The 20,835-nt window shown below is 40.2% G+C and overlaps 1 protein-coding gene across 23 annotated transcripts in view; it reads right to left on the bottom strand.

Annotated features, from left to right (window-relative positions):
• The window catches only part of LOC147451633 (lipid droplet phospholipase 1-like), a 237,913-nt gene that overhangs the window by 14,647 nt on the left and 202,431 nt on the right, over nt 1-20,835 (bottom strand). The gene's annotated exons all lie outside the window — the stretch shown is intronic.

Raw genomic sequence — 20,835 nt, 5'->3', positions numbered from 1 at the left:
AAACATTGAAGGTTCCGCCTATCATGAATGTAGAAATGACCTACCCATTAATGCTACCTTAGAATGATTAAAGATACAACTTAGTTTATACTGATTTAAAAGCACATGATTCACTTCAACACATCTCAGATACAGCTTTCCTTTCTCAAGACATTCCACTCTACCGTTGGTGGGCATTCCTAGACAAAAAGAGTACTTAAAACATTTCATGGTCCAATCTATGCCTACACACATAAAACAAGAGTGGCTAGTCAAAAAACTGTATCTGATCATGAGTAAGGCTTGAGCTTTAATCAGAGACCCTCGGCATGGACAACTACAAAATTCAAGCAAGTGCAAACAAGGGTTCATAGTATTGAATTTGAAACAAAATCACTAACAAAACTACTAGCCAAGCATGAGGTAATAAAAGGATGGCCTAATCCAAGGAATCTACGCACATGAGCTACAAAGCTTTATAGGTATGTCTGTATACTATAGATGCTTCATAGAAAACATTCTCCCTAATAGCAGGCCCATTATATGACTTAACAAAAAAAACGTTAAGTATTCATGGACTGCAAAAGTGCGAGAAGCTTTTGAGAAGCTTAAGAATCAACTTATCTCTCAACTTGTGCTCACACTACTAGGTCTCTCAAAGCCATTTGAGGTCCGATGTGATGCTTGTGGTGATTGTCTTGAAACTATTTTTCTTCAAGGAGGGCACGCCATAGCATATGAGAGTCAAAGACTCAGCTCCAATAAGCGAGTATTAGGCTAATACAAAAAAGAGCTACTAGTTGTTCTATATGTCCTTAGACATGTGGAAACATTATCTCTTGGGGACTCCATTCATCCAACGAATGGATCACAAGCCTCAAGAACATCATGACGCAAACCAAGCTCTCCGACAAACAAATGAGGTGGGCAAATTTTCTTTCACCATTTAAATTCCATATTGCTCACATTCCTGGCAAGCACAATTGTTACCATACACATGTGGTAGTGATGTGTGTGAACACACTAGGACTGCTGGGGAATTTCTCCCTCTTTAGGAGGTTTTTTCCCCTGTGCATTGTATATACGCCCATCACTCTAGGGCTATCTATCTTTCCATTGCACACTAAGTAACACACTCTCTATTGTGTGCCTTGAGCTTCCTTCATCTTCTCCAAGCTGTGTGTATTTCTCTGCAACCGTAATTCCAACAATTGGTACCAGGGCAGGTTACGTCCTCCCGCGCTTAGTCGCCAGCTGCTCCAACACACGCCTGCTCACTTTCTCCGAATTACAGTGAGGTTTGGCGAGTGTTCGCTGGTCGACAAATATTTCGGGGATGGCTCGTAGAGCTCAGTCTGCTCAGATTTTTGATTCGGGCTCATTTCGGCCTCTGTTTCCACTACAGGAAGTACTGCACAGGCAATTTCATCATTTTGTGCAGAATTTCTGTCAGTGCCGTTTTGTGCATAATAAGTACCTTACAGTCTTCTATGGTTTGTGCTATATAGCACGTGTTGTTCTCGATCCGTTTCTCCTATTTTTGTGCAGTTTTCACATCAGGTGCAACATTTACCATGGCTGACAACAACATAGATGTCTTCAAGATGTTTGCTACTGAGGACAGGTGGGATGGGGACAATTACCCTGTGTGGGCTTATATGATTCAACACGTTCTTGTGTCAAAGGACATCTGGAATATTGTGCAGGGCATTGATGTACGTTGTGGTTCTGAGGATGTAGGCGATGTTGAGGATGGTGCAGGTCTTGCTGCAAGGATTGCTGCTATTAGAGTTGTTTTGCCTACGGCAGTTGCCTACGGCAGAACAAGCTTGTTGGGATGTAAAGGATGCACAGGCTCATGCATTGATTGCGTTGTCTGTGAAGCGCACCATTGTTCCTCACATCCGTTTAGCAAAATCTACAAAACAGGCTTGGGATATTCTAGCAGGTCTTTATGCAAGCCGCAATGAGGCTAAAATTGCTTTGCTGCGTAAAGAGCTGGAGTCGAAGATTATGCATGAGGAAGATGATATGGACACTTTTCTTGTTGGTGTCAAGGATGTCAATGAGCAACTTATTTCTGCAGGTGAAGTCATTTTAGACAGCTCCCTTGTGCAGATTGTTCTTGATGCCTTACCAGATTCTTACCAAACTTTTGCTAGTACAACTTGGAGACCTATGACCCAAGGAAATCCAGAAGTTATCAAGTTTGATGCATTATGCACATTGTTGTTGCAAGAGTCACTTTCCAGGAAAAACAGGACTAGACAGCGTGCAGTTGAAAAGGCTTTTATTGCTTCTCAAAGAAAGGGTGGTAACAACAATGCGGCCACTTCTTATGGTTCTGCTGCGAGTGGCAAAACTTTTGTTCCTAATGCTTCTGCTGGTAGCAATTCATCTGTAAATTCTGGTGATAAGGGCAAAATTAAGATGCGTTGCCATTATTGTAAAGCTAAAGATCACTTGATCAAGCAGTGTCCTAAGTTGAAGGCCAAAGAGACTAAGAAGAATGAGGCCGGTTCCTCTAGAAATGGTGGTTCCACTACAAATGCAGCCATTGTTGAGTCTTCTATGAAAGGAGAATGTGTTGTTGATGTTGATGCAGAATGGGCTTTTAGTGCAGAGTGCACTTACAATCCTGTTGTCCATGATGCATGCTTGTCTGTTGCTGCAGATTCACATGTGTGGTATTTCAACAGTGGTGCTACAAAGCACAGTACCTCACATCGTGAATTGTTCACCTCTCTCGAGTTTGTCCCTCATGGGAATTCAGTCACTTGTGCCAACAATGCCTCTTATCCAATCAAGGGAGTTGCAACGATTGTGCTTATTGCTGCTAATGGCAGTTCTTTTACACTTGTTGATGCACTTTATGTACATGGGATAAAGAAGAATCTTTTGTCTGTATCTGCACTTGCTAGACTTGGACTTGTAGTCAAATTTGTGAATAACAGATGAACAGTTCATGATCTCAGTTTTGGTGATGAAATCGTTGCATCTGGGCTTTTGTACCGTGGGCTGTATAAGCTCACTTTGTATGACAAGTGTGGACAAAATTTTGCAAATGTAGTTGCAGATTCAAGGGCTATTTTAGATGCAAAACTTTGGCATGCACATTTTGGTCATCTAAATTTTACCAGTTTACTGCGTTTGCTAAAATCTGATATGGTTGCTTCTTTGCCGCCTCTTGAAGCACCTGTCAAACATGTTTGTGAAGGCTATATTTTGGGTAAGATGCAGCGTTCTATGTTTCCAAAGGATGGTTCAATTCGGGCCACATGCATGTTGCAGCTTGTGCATAGTGATGTTTGTGGGCCCATGCAAACTCCGTCCTTGGGCAATTACCTTTACTTCCTGACTTTCATTGATGATTACTCCAGGCATGCAGGGGTATTTCCGCTTAAAGCGAAGTCCTAAGTTTTATGTGCTTCGAACAATTTATGGCTATGGCTGAAAATGTTACAACATGTACTATGGGCACCCTCAGTTCCGATCAAGGAGGGGAGTATACGTCTCAAGAATTCAATGCATTTCTGGCTATTCGTGGGATAAAACACCAATTTACAATGCCTTATACACCTCAGCAAAATGGTGTTGCTGAGAGGGAAAACAGGTCACTTACAGAAATGGCACGATGTATGGTCAAAAGTCAAGCTTTGCCGCATTCTTTTTGGCTTGAGGCCATCATGTGTGCCACTTATGTACTAAACAGGTGTCCTACAAAAGCTTTGCAGTCTATTACTCCATATGAAGCATGACATGATAGAAAGCCTTCTATTGAGCACATGCATGTTTTTGGCTGTTTGGCATATGCTTTGGTGCCACAAACACAACGCAGAAAATTGGATGATAAGGCTGTCAAATGTATTTTTGTTGGTTATAGTGCTGAAAGCAAAGGTTACAAGTTCTATTATCTGCAAACAAAACGTATTTTGGTTTCACGAGATGTAGTGTTTGTGGAAGATTCTGTTCAGTTCTTGTTGTCATGTACTAGAGATAGTAATGTAAGCTCAGAGGACATTTATGATACTTTGCTGCCTCTTTTCAGTGGTGGAAATACTAATGTAAGTTCCAATGAGGCAAATGTACAGCCTATGGGGGTTTTTGAAAATGTTACAGATCAGCCTATTCCTGATGCAGATGTACATGATGTACTTGATGAGGAAAGGATTGAAAATGAGCAGGCTAGAGGTATGCCAAAATGGCTACTGCACACTTTGCGTGACAGTAAATTGGATGCACCTTTGTCTAGTCGTAATCGTTGAGGCTCTCACCATGCATCTTATCCATCATATTGTTATGCTTTGGCTGTGTCTAGCTTACATGATGTTGAGGAGCCTTTGTATTTTGATGAAGCACAGAATTCCAAAAATTGGATGGCTGCCATCATGCAATCAGAATATGATGCACTTATAAAAAATGACACATGGACTGTGATTTGCCTCCTGGCAAAAAGGCCATTGGTACAAAGTGGGTTTACAAGTCGAAACGCAAGCCGGATGGTGAGATCGATCGCCATAAGGCTCGACTTGTTGCAAAGGGTTATGCACAGCAAAAAGGCATAGATTATGAAGAGACTTTTTCTCCCACTTGTTGTATGACTACTATGCATTTTCTATGTGCATTGGCAGCTCATTTTGGTTGGCATGTACATGAATCATACATTGTTACTGCTTTCTTGAATGGTGACATATTTGAGGAAGTTTATGTAACGCAACCTCGCGGCTTTGTCAAGAAAGGACAAGAGGAAAAAGTGTGCAAATGTAGCAAGGTTTTGTATGGGTTGAAGCAATCTCCTCGTGCTTGGTATGAGAAATCTGACACTCATTTGGTCAAACAAGGCTTTCGTAACAGTCCAACAAAAAGCACATTCTATGTAAAGCGTGAGGGTGATGTAATTCTCATTGTGGTTCTTTATGTAGATGATTTGTTGATCACTGGACCAAATGAGAGACATATTGATGAATTTAAGGTTGATTTGAATGCTACTTTCAAGATGAAAGATTTGGGACTGTTGCATCATTACTTGGGTATACACTTTAAGCAGTGTGATGGTGGTATTGCCTTGTGTTAGAAAAGTTACATAGAGACATTGCTATGTAAGTTTGGAAACAGGTTTGAAGTTGAGTCTACATGATACTCCCATGGAAATGGGTTTGAAGTTGAGTCTACATGATACTCGCGATCCTGCTGATGTCACTCTTTACCAAACTGCTGTTGGTTGTGTCATAATAATCGATATCTAATTCTCCTAAATGATTTTCTCATGTTAAACTAATCATTTAATATGGGGAAGTGCCAAGGGAGAAAAAGCTAGAATATTGGTTATTTTAGTAGACTGGCCACAGTAGGGATCCAAAGGAGGGAAAATAGGTATCCAAAGGGGGGGGCATTTGCAAAAGAGCAATGTGCAACAATGGGCTTAAAAGACCCTAAGGTTTAGCCCATTAAGACTTCCAAAATGCTAAGGTTCCAAAATTTAAAGGTTGTGTCCAAAGCCCAAACACTAGGGAAATTGGATGCTTAGTGTGTGTCACAAAAGTCTTCATCCATCCCTACATAGGAGGGGGCAATCCTTGCAAGTAGGCGATGAGAGATAATATCACACACACAGACACACACATACACACAAGCCCCCTTTACACAAAGGGAATGAGGGACACATGTCAGCTCCCTAGCCCAGATACCCACAAGGTGTAGGAATTGGGTGGCCTTGAAGGTGGACCAATGAGAATAAGGCTAGAGTAAATCTAGTTTAATTAATTTAAAAACACTTAATAAAAGAACCAATAAGAATTAAGCTCTCTAGAAGACTATTGGACAGTCTCCCAAGGGGACCAATGAACATTCAACAACCCAATGGCTTGCCTGATTCCTATTGGCCAGGAGGCAAAGGGGTCCAATCAGAGTTTAGTTGAATTAAATAATTACCTAAAGCTCTCACAAAAGGGGAAAGGGGGACACATGTCAAAAGGCTATCACTTATGCTTCTTAATTACCATTGGCTAAGCCTAGGGAGGTCCAATAGGATGCTAGAAAGAGAAAAAAGCAAGAGGGGTCGACCAAGAGAGAGAGGGGGCTGAATTTTGCAAGGTATTATCACACACACACACAATCTCATGTGTGTAGTATAGAAGACTCTCTCTCCTTCTCAAGCTTTAACAAAAATCTTACCACCTACTCCAAGGTTGTGAGAAGGGAGGCCTACATCAACAACTCTTGGCTTTGTGATGCAAATCCAGCCATGAGCCAATCTTCAATGCATGCTCATCTCATCTACCATTCTAATTACTAAACTAAGCTATGCTAATATGAGTGATTATGTGAGGAAATTTACATCTTTCTCGTAAGAATACTCCTTCTTCCTCTCAATCTACTCTCATACCCCGCTAGCTCTCACCATCTTCGAAGGTGTGTGAGGTCTTGGGTCTAAGACCGTGAGGGAATTGATGCTGTGTTTGATAAGTGTTTTGCTTAGTGCATGAAGTTTCCATCTTCATTGCACTAGCTAGTATTGAAGGAACATAAAGAATTGTATTGTAAATGTCTCTCTTTATGGGAGAAACCATAATACAAAGCCTTTTGGAGGGGGGACCGGCTCCATGCAAATCCGGTCCTCAACAGTTGTCAATCGCTTAATTTCTCTCTCTTTTGAAGTATTGTTCATGCTATCTAACTAGGTTTTTTGTTTCTCTCTCCACCCAAACACTCTTGTTAATCTCATTAGGAATCTATTCTAATGAAATGCTCACTATGTTCATGCTATTTTTCACTACACACAAGTTACTAGGCCATTAAATGTTACATTGGTATCAGAGCACAAGGTTTCTCTTTTCTTGCTCAAGAACGGAGGTCCTCAACCTAGCCATAAATGGTTGGTACTATTAATTGCATGTGAGTAAGTAGAATAGGAACTTTTTAGCCTTGCAGTGTGCCTGGCTTTGTGCAGTTAATGGGGCATCACCGTCGATAGCTATGGTCTTAAAAGTGGAGTCATACGGGGCTTGCCTACGGCTTAACCACTATTGAGCTATTAGAAGCTTGAAACGAGCCGGTGCTGTTTTGGTGTTGAATGACCCTCTCTTCTATTCCTTGCAATTAATGGTATTCGAGCCACGGGTACAATAGCTTGAGTGATTTTTCTAAAGGGGTAAAGAGGAGTAGCAATTGGGGCTTGAAGTGCCAAAAGTTTTTAGAATGGCTGACAATAGTAAAGAGAGTGAAATTAATGTTGATAACTTTGATTTTGCTAATGAGCAAGCTACTAATGATGCCCCGATGCTTGTTAACTATTTTGTTTCTAGGCTTCAACAAGCCATGGGCAATACATCCCTTCAAAGTGAAGTGCAACGGCAGCTTCAAGCTCATGGGATTCTCCAAGCTCCCCACCATGACGAGAGAACACCTAGGAAGCCTCCTTGTGAGACTTCCAAAAGAGGTCTCTCTCCGATTTGGGAAGAAGAAGAGGATCCCTATGAAGGGCTCAGAAATTTGCTCCTTGATGACACCTCTCCTTCTCAAAAGGAGAATTCAAGAGCCTCCACCGAAGGAACGAGAAAGAAGTAAGTCTTCCGCCACCTCAGCAGAGATGGCTCCACGAAGATGGCGGGATAAATGCTCTCCATCACCTCCAAAACGGAGAATACCATCGCATACTTCTCCACACCATACTTCAAAGAGGGATGACGAAAAGCAAGAGAAGAAAAAGGCGAGAAAGAGGACACCCTCTTCTCCATCTTCTTCATCCTGTTTCTCTTATGAAAGTGATGGTCAAGACAACGAAGATCAAGGCGAGAAAGAGGTCACCCTCTTATCCATCTTCCTCAAATTCTTCATCTTCTGAAGAAAGTGATGGTGCAACCTTTGAACCATCAAAAAGAAGAGGCCATAGGAAATCCTATGCCACGTGGAAGAGGTAATCCAAGCTCAAGAAGATCAAAGAGGGAGGGAAGAGCATCTCTTTCCTTACCTACAATGGCACTTTTGGTGCTACGGACAAAGTCTTGGCCTTTATCCAACAATTTGATGCGGCGTTTAGAGATGAGGGCTCACGGAGTCCTCTAAGCTACATCGTGTAGCTATGCACTTTCAAAAGTCCGCCAGGCAATGGTGGTCTAGCCTACGCGCCAACGGTGAAGCTCCACGAACATGCAAAGCTTTAAGAGCTTCCATTATGAAGCAGTTTTTGGCCACCGATGCCAAAGACAAAGTACTCACCGAATGGTGAAGCTTGAATCTCTCTCCCTATGTCCATCCACAAATATGTAGACAAGTTTTGGGACCTACAACTCAAAGCCACTGTCTTCAAAAAGTTGGATTTTGGAGAGCAAAAGCAACAATTTTGTGCGGGCTTAACCAAAGAAATGGTGGAGTATGTCAACTCCCAAAGGCCACACACCATATCGGCTGTAACATCATACTATGGTGGCCTCTTGAATCAATTTCCAAACGGGGGCTAAAAGAAATTCTAAGCCCATGGAAAACAAGGGTTCTAATGAGACTAAGGGGAAGGACAATGTCCAAACGTCTCCTAAGGGCAACTCCAACAAAGCTAAGGAGAAGGGAGTTTACAAAGGCAAAAATAAACTCTCTCCCAAAGAGCTTGAGCGTTATCGCAAGGATAACCGGTGTTTCAAGTGCGGCGAACAAGGGCATGCGTACCGTCCTTGTCCCCAAAAGAACAACCGCCATGATCCTCCTAGATCTACCTTGGTCGAAATCCAAGAGGAGAAAACTCACCACAAAGGATCTCCTCTATGCCATGCTTTGGGAAAGTTAAGAGAACATGATGCTTTTATTCTCTTTGACCCCGGTTCTACTCATAATTTTATATCTATAGAGTTGGCCACCAAGACAGGCATACAAACCTACAAGATGGGAGATGTCCTACCCACAGACGGTGCTTTCAATGGGCAAGAAGCTTCAGTCACTCCCTTAATTGGAAAATTGAGGCTCCATGTCCAAAGCTATGTGGACAAAGAGTACTTCTTTATCTCTCCTCTCAAGCATGAGGATGTAATCCTAGGGGCACCATGGTTTGATCGCATGGCTGCCAATGTTAAATTCCTTGAAAGGAGAATCTCCTTTAAGTTCAGGGAAAAAGATGTGTATATAGATGCTAAGGAAATGGGTAACACTATACCCATTGTACATACACAAGCTAATCAATAAAGAGCTCTATTTTCGCGTACATGATTTTTGTTAAAGATTCTCAAAATGAACCTAATGTTTAGCAAAAGAAAATATACACAATCAAAAGGAATTAGAGTTATCCAATTTTCTCAAGGGGTTTCAAGATGTCTTTATTGACGACATCCCTTGTGAGCTACCTCCTAAAAGAGCCTAACTAACCTCCTTATAGAGTTTCTCAAGCTCAACAAGAGGAGATTATGCGACAAGTGCATGAGTTAGTTGAGAAGGGCATGCTTAGGCCTAGCTCATCTCCATTTTGTTCTCCTATGCTATTAGTGCAAAAGAAAGACGGCGTGTATCATATGTGTGTCGACTATAGAGCACTAAATAGGATCACTATCAAAAATAGGTTTCCCGTTCCACCGGTAGAAGACCTATTTGATAAGCTACAAGGGTCTACCTACTTCAGTAGGATTGACCTAAAAAGTGGCTATCATCAAATAAGGATAGTTGATCAAGACATTGTAAAGACCGCATTTCGCACTATGTTTGGTATTTACGAATACATTGTCATGCCTTTTGGCTTGACCAATGCACCAGCCACATTCAACCGCTTGATGGAGAAGCTATTCAGGCCTCACCAAACCTTTACTGGAGTGTTTTTTGATGATATCATCATCTACTCTAATTCATTAGACGAACACAAGCGACACCTCCAGGTAAAATTTCAAGTTCTAAGAGAGAATAAACTTTATGTTAATCGAAAGAAAAGTGATTTTTTCTTACAAGAGATTCAATATTTAGGTCACATTATCTCTCAAGATGCCATCCAAATGGATCCATCAAAGTTAGAGGTAATAAAAGGATGACCTCAACCAAGGAATCTTCATAAATTAAGAAGCTTTATAGGTATGTGTGAATACTATAGATGCTTCATAGAAAAGTTCTCACTAATAGCAGGACCATTACATGATCTAACAAAGAAAAACATTAGGTACACATGGTCTGCCAAAGAGAACAATTCTTTCAAAAAGCTTAAATAAAAGCTTATCAGGCTCAACCTGTGCTTACACTACCGGATCTCTCAAAGCCATTTGAGGTCCAATGTGACACTTGTGGTGATTGCCTTGGAGTTGTTTTGCTTCAAGAAGGGTGTACCATAGGCTATGAAAGTCGAAGGCTCGACCCTGTTGAGCAAGCTCTAGGCATATATGAAAAGGAACTCCTTGTAGTTCTACATGCCTTAGACTCATGGAAGCACTATTTATTGGGGACTCCTTTCATTCTGCGAATGGATCACCAAAGTCTTAAGTACTTCATGATGCAGACCAAGCTCTCCAACAAAAAAATGAGGTGGGAAAATTTTCTTTCGCAATTTCATTTTCATATTGCTCACATTGCTGGCAAGCATAATCAAGTAGCCGATGCACTCTCAAGACGGTCGAGAGTGAATGCGGTTTCCATAGCAACTCACAATGATCTATCTTCTATGATAGATGAGTATGCTATTGATCCCAATTTTAGAGATGTGATTTCAGCCCTTGCACTAGGGAAAAAAGAGGAGCCATTTACTTTACAAGATGGTTATCTTCTCTATGGAAATATAATATGCGTTACTAGCTCACTACGTGAGAAAGTAATGTATGAATCTCATGCTCCTCCTTATTCCCCTGTCCATATGGAAACGTTGCAACACCTTGTCAATATACTCTTCCTGAGATAAGTAAAGCATCTTCTTTGACCTATCTCGTTGGATACGCATACCCAGTATATGACTTGCCTCACCCATGTCTTTCTTGTCAAGAACCTTTGCCATTTTTGACTTACGAGCTGAGATTTTTTCCATTTGTCTACCAGCAAGTAACATGTCATCCACATACAAGACGAGGATTATCAAGCTACCATTCTTAGCTTGTCGAGTATACAGGCAATGATCTGTCTCACTTCTCTTGTATCCTTGAGAAAGCATAAATTGGTGAAACTTCTTGTACCATTCTCTTGGTGCCTGTTTCAAGCCATAGAGACTCTTTCTCAAATGACATACCAATTTCTCTTTGCCTTTCTCAACATACCCTTCTGGCTGCTTCATATAAACCTCCTCATGCAAACCTCCATGAAGAAATGCCATTTTCACATCCATCTAATGTAAATGCAGATCATGTTTGGCAACCAAAGCAAGTACACTTCTCAATGTTGTCATCTTGACAACTGGTGAAAAGACTTCATCAAAATCTATTCCCTGTTCTTGCTTAAAACCCTTAGCAACCAACCGTGCTTTGTATTTTGGCTGTCCATCATGAGGAGTAAGCTTATACCTATAAACCCACTTACAAGGTAGAGCTTTCTTGCCTCTGGCAATTGAACCAAATCCCGCGTTTGATTCTTATGCAGAGCCGTCATCTCTGATTGCATGGCCAACTGCCATTTTTTCGAGTCAACCACTTGTAATGCCTCCTTGTAACAAGATGGTTCTCCACAATCCATGAGCATGACATAATTTAGAGGTGGCAAATAACAATCAAGTGGTTTGGAGACACACTCAAAACGTCTCACCACAGCTGATTCTGCCTCTCTAGCCACTATAGGCTGTTCCTGAGCCTGACTATGCTGTCTTGATGTGCTAGCACTAGGTCCATCTTCCCTGAAGACAACTCCTCTGATCTCCTCTATCTTCTCTGGCTTAGCGTGAAACTTGGCTTCATTGAAATGCACATCATTGCTACGAATAAATTTTTTGGACTCAGGATCCCAAAGCTGGTAACCCATCCCGCCCGATTCTCCGTAGCCAAGAAATATACACTTCTTGCTCTTTGGTTCTAAATTATTTCTCAAATCCTTAGAAATATGGCTATAAACCTCACAACCAAAGATCCTGAGATGCTTATATGAAGGAGCCTTTCCTGTCCATAGCATCTCGGCCACTGCTTCCCTCTCCAGAACTCTACTAGGAGATCTGTTGATCAAATGGAGTGCTGTAGCCACTACTTCCGCCCAAAATCCATCAGGCAACTCATCATTTGACAGCATGCTTCTGACCTTCTTCTGTATGGTTCTATTCATATGTTCCGCAACCCCATTCTGTGAAGGATTATATGGTGCAGTAAGTTCCCGCTTAATCCCTTTTGCTTCACAAAAGTCTTGAAAAGCTTTGGAACGTACTCTCCACCATTATCAGTTCTCAAGCACTTCAGCTTCTGACCACTCTGATTCTCCACAAGCTGCAAGAATGTCTTAAAGACCTTGAGCACCTCATCCTTGTGCTTCACAAAATAAACCCATACTTTGCGAGAATAGTCATCTATGAATGTACAAAAGTACGCTGCTCCCCGTAGTGACAAACTAGGCATTGGTCCGCATAGATCATTGTGCACAAGAGCTAACCATTCGTCCCTACGATTCCTCTTTGATCTGTGCGATTCCTGTGTTTTCTTACCATAAGAACAATGCTCACAAAACTCAAAATTATGAAATGAGAAACCAGGCAAATTACCAGAATGAGACAATATGTCCATTCCCTTCTTTGACATATGTCCCAGCCTACGATGCCACAGTGATACACTTGGCTGCTCAATCACATTAATTACATGGTTTTTGACCTCTGAAACATGTAAAGTGTACATAGTTCCTGACTTGCTTCCATGTGCTACAATCATTGAACCTTTGGAGATCTTCCAAAGACTGTCACATAACCCGCATCATCCAACTTCCCTGTACTGATCAAGCTCTTTCGAATTGTTGGAACATGTCTGACATTCTTGAGCAATAAAGAAGAAACATTATGAAATTTTAACTACACATCTCCCACTCCAAGTATGTCGCAAACCTGCTCATTGCCAAGTCTCACATAATCCTTAGTAGCAACATATGATGTAAACCACTCTTTGTAAGGAGAGACATGTAAAGATGCCCCAGAGTCGATAATCCAGTCACTCATGGCATAACCATCCTCTGAAGTCGAGAAAGCAGAATCATAGCTACTTGTGAGAAAGATGTCACCAGCTGCAATTCCGGAATCACTGTCTGAACCAGATCCTGTGACATTCACTTCTTCAATCTTCACTGAACTCTTCTTCTTATCATCTTGCTCAGAACTCTTAGCTTTGCCTTTTTCTTGTTTCCATTTTGTACAGTCCTTTCTCATGTGACCCTTCTTGCCACAATGTTAGCACTCTATGTCATCATTTGACTTAGAGTCATGAGACTTACTTCTATTTGTGCCTTCTTACCCTTCTTCTCTTTGAACTGATGTCTCCCTCGAACAAGCAAAGCACTATTGCCTTTGCCTTTGTCAATGTTCTTCCTGTTCACTTCCTCTGTAAGAAAACTGCCTTCTACATTGACACTTGTAAGACCCTCTGGCGCGATAGAATTACTTAATGCCATGCGAAAAGTATCCCAACTGTCTGGCAAAGTGATTAAGAGAAACATAGCCTTCACTGAATTTGGAAAGACTATCTCCTGTGCTGTTAACTGGCAGAAAATTGTGTGAAATTCATTGAAATGATTTGACATGGCTGTCCCTTCCTTCATCTTCAAATCCACCAATTTCTTGAGCCAGTAAATATGAGAAGCAACACTTTGTTTCTTGTACATACCACATAGCTTTTGCCATACGCCATACGCTGTAGTCTCTTCTGCTACGTTGAAGTAAACATTTTTTGCCAGTGTCAATATGATTGTCGAAAAAGCTAACTCGTCAAGCTCTTCCCACTCATCTTCAGCCATACCTTCTAGTCTCTCCCCTTTGAGCTTCAGTGGCTTCACTTATTTTTTCTGCACCAAAACCTGCCAAATTTGCTTCTTCCATAATGGAAAGTTTGTGCCATCCAGCTTCTTTATGTTGTAAAGAGTATCACTTTGAGAAGATGCCATGTCTGCCAAACTCTTTACTCCTGGGAAAAATCCGACAGAGTTTCCCAAGTAAACTGGCCTATGTACACAATAAACAAGCTGTAAACAACAAGCTGAACACCTCTCCTCAAGAACTGTCAGTATTTTGAAAAATTTTGACAGAGTCTCCCCTGTAAACTGAGCTCTGGAAACCAAAAGATAGCTCAAAAACAACCATAAATAGCTGACCAGTGACAAATCTAAAAATCTCTATAATATGCTATCCTGTAAGCATACATTGTCTCCTGTCTGGGAAATCACAGAACCTGTATCTGTCTCAAGACTGAACCCTGAACAATGCCTCAACGGCCTGACGCATAAGATGCAATCCAGTGTCTACACAAAGTCATACATCCTATGGGATAAAAATCGCTGAAGAGGATGCGTGTAGAGGGGAACTCCAGCAAGACACTGGGTAACCCAACCCCCAGTGCTTGGCTTCAAAAAACCCCACACACGACCCTCTCAGATGGCTCATCAAACTGCCTAGAACTAGCATACATCCTACAATAGACCAATCACTGTCCTATGACCGCTGCGGCGTTTTGTCTGCTAGCGTGACTCACAACTAGCAGACCCACAATCACAGTACATCAATCTGTAATACATGCCAGTGGTGTCAAGCCGTTGTATGGACACACCTCCCCTAGAACCTAGCAAGCACAAGAAGTAGCAATGCAAACTTCAATATATATATATCTGATGATATATATGTGTACCTCGTATATAGATGATGCTTTGAAGACTAATGAGTGATGTATGTCGATGCCGATATTGATGCCGACCACCTCTTGCTTGCCAATCTACACAAGAAGGTTTTCTTTGCGGCTGAAATCTATCTTTTGATGTAGTGCTCAGAACAAAATTCTCAGGGCATAAACAACTTTGAAAGGGGGGTACAACATCAGGTCACCTTCTGGAAATACTCTTGGAATGCCGAGTGTGAATTTCCAAGCTTCGGATCCAAAATCCTCCTCAAAAGTGCGTACATGCGATCACGCGAAAAAGCACTGAGCCTTGCTCAGATACCAATTGAAGTCGCGGAGCGGAGCTTAGATCAACTCACACACACACACACACACACACAGATACAGAGACAGAGAGCTTACACAGTACGCAGAGAATTTGTTGAAGGGTTATTACACAAATCTTATTATTCACACAAGTATATGTGAATATATACAAAGAGTTAGTGAAAAGCGAGTTAGACGGGCGGCCAGCCATATCTGTATAAGAGGCCACTTGGGCTTTAATCCCAACATATATTTTATAGTAGATGAGTATGCTACTGACCCAGACATTAAGTACATAATTACAACCTTTGCATTAGGGAAGAAAAAAGAACCATTCACCTTGGAGTATGGTTATCTTCCAAACGGCAATAAGCTATGTGTTTCTCACCTATACAATAAGAAAGTCATGTATGAATCCCATGTTTCTCATTATGCGGGGCAAAGAAGGATTCCATAATCTATTCTTTGAGGAGTAAAAATGTATTTCTGTTGGCGTACCATGAAGAGTATGCCAAAAGTCAAAATTTGACCAAGGGAAGCAACTTGGATTGTTTAAGTCAACAGGCTTAGCAAGAAAACAAACTCTATGCCTGTCAAAAAGACTATTAAGGAACATCAAACGGCAACCCTCTTCAGATCTCAAATTTTCAAGTAGCATGGCTTGCCAACATCCATAGTGTCGGACAAAGATCCTAGAATGACTAGTAATTTCTAGAAGGGTCTCTTTGAGAATCTAGGAAGTAGAGTAAATTTCTCTTTTGCCCTATCATCCACAAACGGATGACCAAAGTGAAATAACTAATTTAGTGATTCTTGAATTTTCTAAAAGCATATGCCATGAAAGTAGATTGACGTTCTCAATGAGAGAAGTACCTACCTCTCATAGAGTATGCGTACAATGACATTGTACATACTTCTATGGGGAAAGCACCTTTCGAGGTTAAAGAGGGAAGATCCAAAAGTCCCTTACTACTTGAAGTACATGGGAAGATCTTCGCTCTAGTGAATATAGCCGAGACTCACATGAATCTTTTCCAAAGATTAAAGAGGTTATATCCATCTCAATGAAAAGGCAAAAAGGGTTGCTTCTAATAAGCACAGAAGAGCCTTAACCTTTAAGAAAAATGATTGGGTCTTGCTAAAGTTTCTCAAGGCTCGTCTAAGGCATACTACGAGCAAGAATCCTACGGGCCACCAAGAGTATTATGCTACACTAGCAAAAAGATACTGTGGTTCTTTTTAAATTCTTAATCCAATCAATAAGATGGCTTATCTATTAAAGTTGCCCAACCATTGGATCATGCACAATGTTTCCATGAGAGCCTACGTAAGACTTACAAAGGAGTGTACCTAAAAGAAGCAATAGTTGCAGACCTATGTATTGTTTGAAGCAAAGAAAAGCTTTCTTCACTTTCTCATTCTCTCTCTCTTTGAAAGCATAGATTTGTGACACCGTGTTGTGCTTGATCCCCCTTTTGGATAATTCCTCTGTGAATTCACATAAGAGTTGTTCTATGTGTGGAAAATTATCTTTCTTCAGTGATTTAAATCATAGCAAGGCCATTTCTTCCAATATCAATCCAAATCCGTCGTACTGGGTGTGAACATCTACAGTTTGTTTAGCTCTCAAAACTTGTTTGCAGAGTGAGACATGAGCATCTGGATCCCCTGACCCATTGTACTTTGTTTTGACACATTTGGATACTTGATATGGTCTCGTTTGTTGTGGTTCAAACACCAAGCTGAACAATGTGGAGTCTTTTGCAAAGATGTCTCTCACTCTCTCTTCTTGTCTTGGAGAAAATCTTGGTGGAATCCTCTTTGGGAATCTATGTCCAAATCCTCGTGTTCTAATCTCAAGGATCACTGGTGCTCTCACACTTCATTGAGAAGTAACCCTGTATGTATATCTTAGGCTAGGTCAATTAGATCAGCAAGTTTTTACTCTTGTCCATACTTATCTACCATTAAAACTTGCAGTCCTTGGGCATCTGTATATGTGAATGCATAGAGATTCTTATGGGTTGTCAACTCTCTAGCATTGGATTCTACACACTTTTAAAAGTTATGTGGATCCACGCTTGAGAATCTATACAAGAACTCATCAGCATAATTCATTAGAACTCTCATAGCTTCATTGATTTTTATGAATCTCACGTTGGGTTTATCACTTAGCAGATGCTTCTCCTCTAGGTCTTCATCAATTCTCGCTCTCACATTCCAAGGCACATGCATTGAATTGAGGTGTATAATGGCTAGTGTGGTTTACAATGAGGCTTATAATCACTTGGAAAAAATACATGGGCCATGCCTTGAGGTGTGGTGTTGTATGTTTGATATGTCCCCACGTTTCCTCTGAATTCCACTATTAACACTAGAATGGTAACCTAACAGGACATAAAAGTGTCCTTTCAGGGTATTGGGAAAAAATTCCAAAACCATAGTAGATCCACTCATTTTGAAAAATCCTTTCATGAGCTTATAGTTCAATAACTACTACATATGGAAAAAATGAGAAACTTGTAATTTTTCTCATCCCTTGGTCACTACAAGCCTCCAAAGTTGATGGACCAGTGCATTTTGCCCAAAACAGCAATTTCTTACGATTGATTGCATATAAATAAGAGTGGAAATTTTTGTAGGACATGAGATAAAATGCCCCGTTAACTTCAATGGGTTGGTGACCAAAACATATGGTTTATTTTACCTCACTAATAGTTTTTTGGGCAAAAAAAAAGGTACAAAAAAGGTTGCATTTTTGCCATTCTGCGGACCTATCATTAAAAGTTTCTATAGTCACGCTCAATACAGATACTATATACATGTTTTCTTAGTTCCCTTTGGGCCTCTGGATTCAAAAGGATCCATGGAGCATGTCAAAAGGATAATGGATCTCTTACAATTGGAACCCTAGGGGCAATGATAAAGTGCTAAATACAGCAAACATGAAAAAACAGTTTAGCATTATGACCTCTAGAAACCCATAGAAACTACTCAATATCTAGACAAGTTTGTAGTTTATGATTAGATATGGTCACTACCTACAAAATACACACAATTGGACTAAGAAACTAGCAATATTGAGAAAGTTATACTTGCTACTCTAAAATGTATCGTATTCTTCAGCAATCAAAAAACTCAACCATCATCATATAGTATGATATATAGCATATTAGGTCCCCCAAAACTCAAGGAAGATGAGATTTATGTTATACATTACACTTACACAATCAAAATTGAATTTGGATATCAAGAAAGCCACCAAAAAAAATCATAAAAGTGCTAATTTTGGCCAAAAAACAGGATTATGCAATTCTTGTAAATTGGTCATAACTTTCTATTTTAACACTTAGCCCTTCCTACAAGCATCAAAACATGTTGAGAACTATGAAGGCCTAACCTCTAGCCATCTAAACCTCACAAACATGAAGTTTAGAGTGGTATAGTTGCCAAAAATTGGAAAAAAGCCAAAAACAGGACCCGTTTTTTCACACAGTTTAGGTTCAAAAATGTTGTGTAAGAGTAAGGTTAATGGTGAGATTGATACTCGAAAAAAAATGCTAAGTTTTTTTTAGCTCATAAGGCAACTTTGTGGATATATAGCACCTAGAAATTCATTTTCATACTCTTCAAATAATTCAAGCAAAATGGTCACTTTACAGGACACAAAAGTGTCCAAGGACATAAAAGTGTCATGTTACCATTCTAGTGTTAAAGGTGTTGCAACATTTCCTGTGGTTTGCCTATCATTGAGTTGAGTGAAAACCATAGGGGTGGAAGATTTGTCATGTTTAAGGCTCACTGAATACTCTCAAGATAGTCCTTGACAAGCCCTCCTTTGCTTAGTGCAATTTATCCCTTGTTGTCCCTGGTTAGGTAGACTCTCAAAATTCAGGACCTTGAGACCCTTGGTCTATGGAAATTGGTTTGGGGTATGCTAAAAGTTTAAAATTAGGAAACCTGAAAAAGTACTATTGCTCACAATTTTTTTTTTTGGCTTTACTTGACTCAATTTGGAATTGTGTATCAAAATTTAGAGCAATTTTGGTAAACTGCACTTGAAACAGCACTCAAAATAGTATCAAGACCAGCACACAGGAACTTTTGCTTGTATCTTGGTCTCCATAAGGTAATTTTAGCTTAAACTTGAGATATAAGATGTACTCAAGTATTTCTATAGGGTCATCAAATTTTGACTTCAAATTTTGACAATGGCTAGATAAGGTTATCAATAGGCTCTGTTTCAATTTTCAACAATTACTGATGTTGGGATACGTGGATCCCGATCCATGCTCTACCACATCTAGATTTGATCTCTGGGAGCTTATTATACTCTGTCTAAAATCTATATTCCAAATATTTTCAAATTTGTAATTGTTTTGATAGGTCAAATACCCAACCCTATGTCTGATCTACAATTTTGAGTTTGTCTCCTATTTTACTGCATGTTGACCCATTTTTGCTCTTTTTTTTTCCAGAACCAGACTTGGGATATGTTTCCTCATGTAGCATTATAGTCTAGAAAAATTTTATGTCACGCTATCACCATGGATACATGGATTGTGATCCATATTTGGACACCAAATTGAGTTTTCTTGGTACCATCAAGATCAACAGGATTACTAGATGTTATGGTATCAAACTTTTTTGGATTTAGACTTCTGGATTGGAAATCAAGTCAATTTTTGCACTTTCCTCAGAGTACTTGGATTTAAATTAGGTCCAAATGAGATGGAACTTTGGGATTATGCTAGAAATAGCATGTAGAGCAAAGTGGCTAGGTTTTAGCTCAAAAATTTGGGAAACATACGTGGATTGTGATCCATGTTTAGAGAGCTTTTGACCCCAAATTTGAAATACTTATAGATGAAGGTATTCCTTGGTTATCCCCAAAATATGTTTGGATTTGAGCAAGTTCTGGTCAGCTTAAAGTCAAACCCTAAGTCGGACTTTGCGGATTTCCACCTTGAAAGTGTTTTTGGCCCTTTTGACCCACATTTTAAACTCTTTTGGCTACCTTGCTTTGGGAAGTATTGCTCACAATAGTCTCTGTCGTCGCAAGCTGATAAATTTTCTATCCAAAAACTCAAATAGGGTACATGGATCACGATCCATGTTCCATCACTTTTGGACTTGGGATTTGACCTGTTTGTCTAGCTCTCAGCTACCCACTAAATTTTTAGCCAAAAACTATGATGAGGTACATGGATCGCGATCCATGTTTGACCTCGTTTTGACCTGAAACTTGGTCAACCTATAGTCTCTACTATTGTGAAGCTACTCCCCAAACCGTTTTGAATTTGGATAAGAAAAAGATGAAAAATCCCAAAATTCTGGTTAGATAGACTGACTTTGAGTGTTTTCTAACAATTCCCTTGATTTGAGTGTCTTTTTTAGCTCAATTTGATCCCAAACTTTTCTTTTCGTTGTTTGAAAATAGTATCAGTCAGCTGGTCTCAGTTAAGCTCTGCCAAGTTCTGTCTTTGGGATACATGGATCGTGATCTATGTTCCACCACAAATGAATCTGTAATTTTGACAGTTGCTAAACACCGACTTTCTCTAACTAGTCCACTTATTCTTTTGTGATTTCAATCTTAAAACCTCAAGATACACCCAATTTTGTGTATAAAACCCCTATTTCTACGTTTTTTGCCCTATCAGCCAATTTTAATGTGATTTTTGAAAATTTCTTAAAACCAACTGAAATCAGGTTTCATTGGCCACTATGGTCAGCACGTTGCATGCCATCACAGCTCCTTTGCCAAATCTTTATCATCGTTATCTATGTAGCCGAGCATGTCTGTCTTTAGGAAGGTCCC

Source organism: Adiantum capillus-veneris, chromosome 8 (genome assembly GCF_014529385.1).
Source record: "Adiantum capillus-veneris isolate H3 chromosome 8, ASM1452938v2, whole genome shotgun sequence".
In the NCBI taxonomy this organism is placed as follows: domain Eukaryota; kingdom Viridiplantae; phylum Streptophyta; class Polypodiopsida; order Polypodiales; family Pteridaceae; genus Adiantum; species Adiantum capillus-veneris.
The sequence above is the reverse complement of the archived record's forward strand: the minus strand, read 5'-3'. Positions and strand labels throughout refer to the sequence as shown.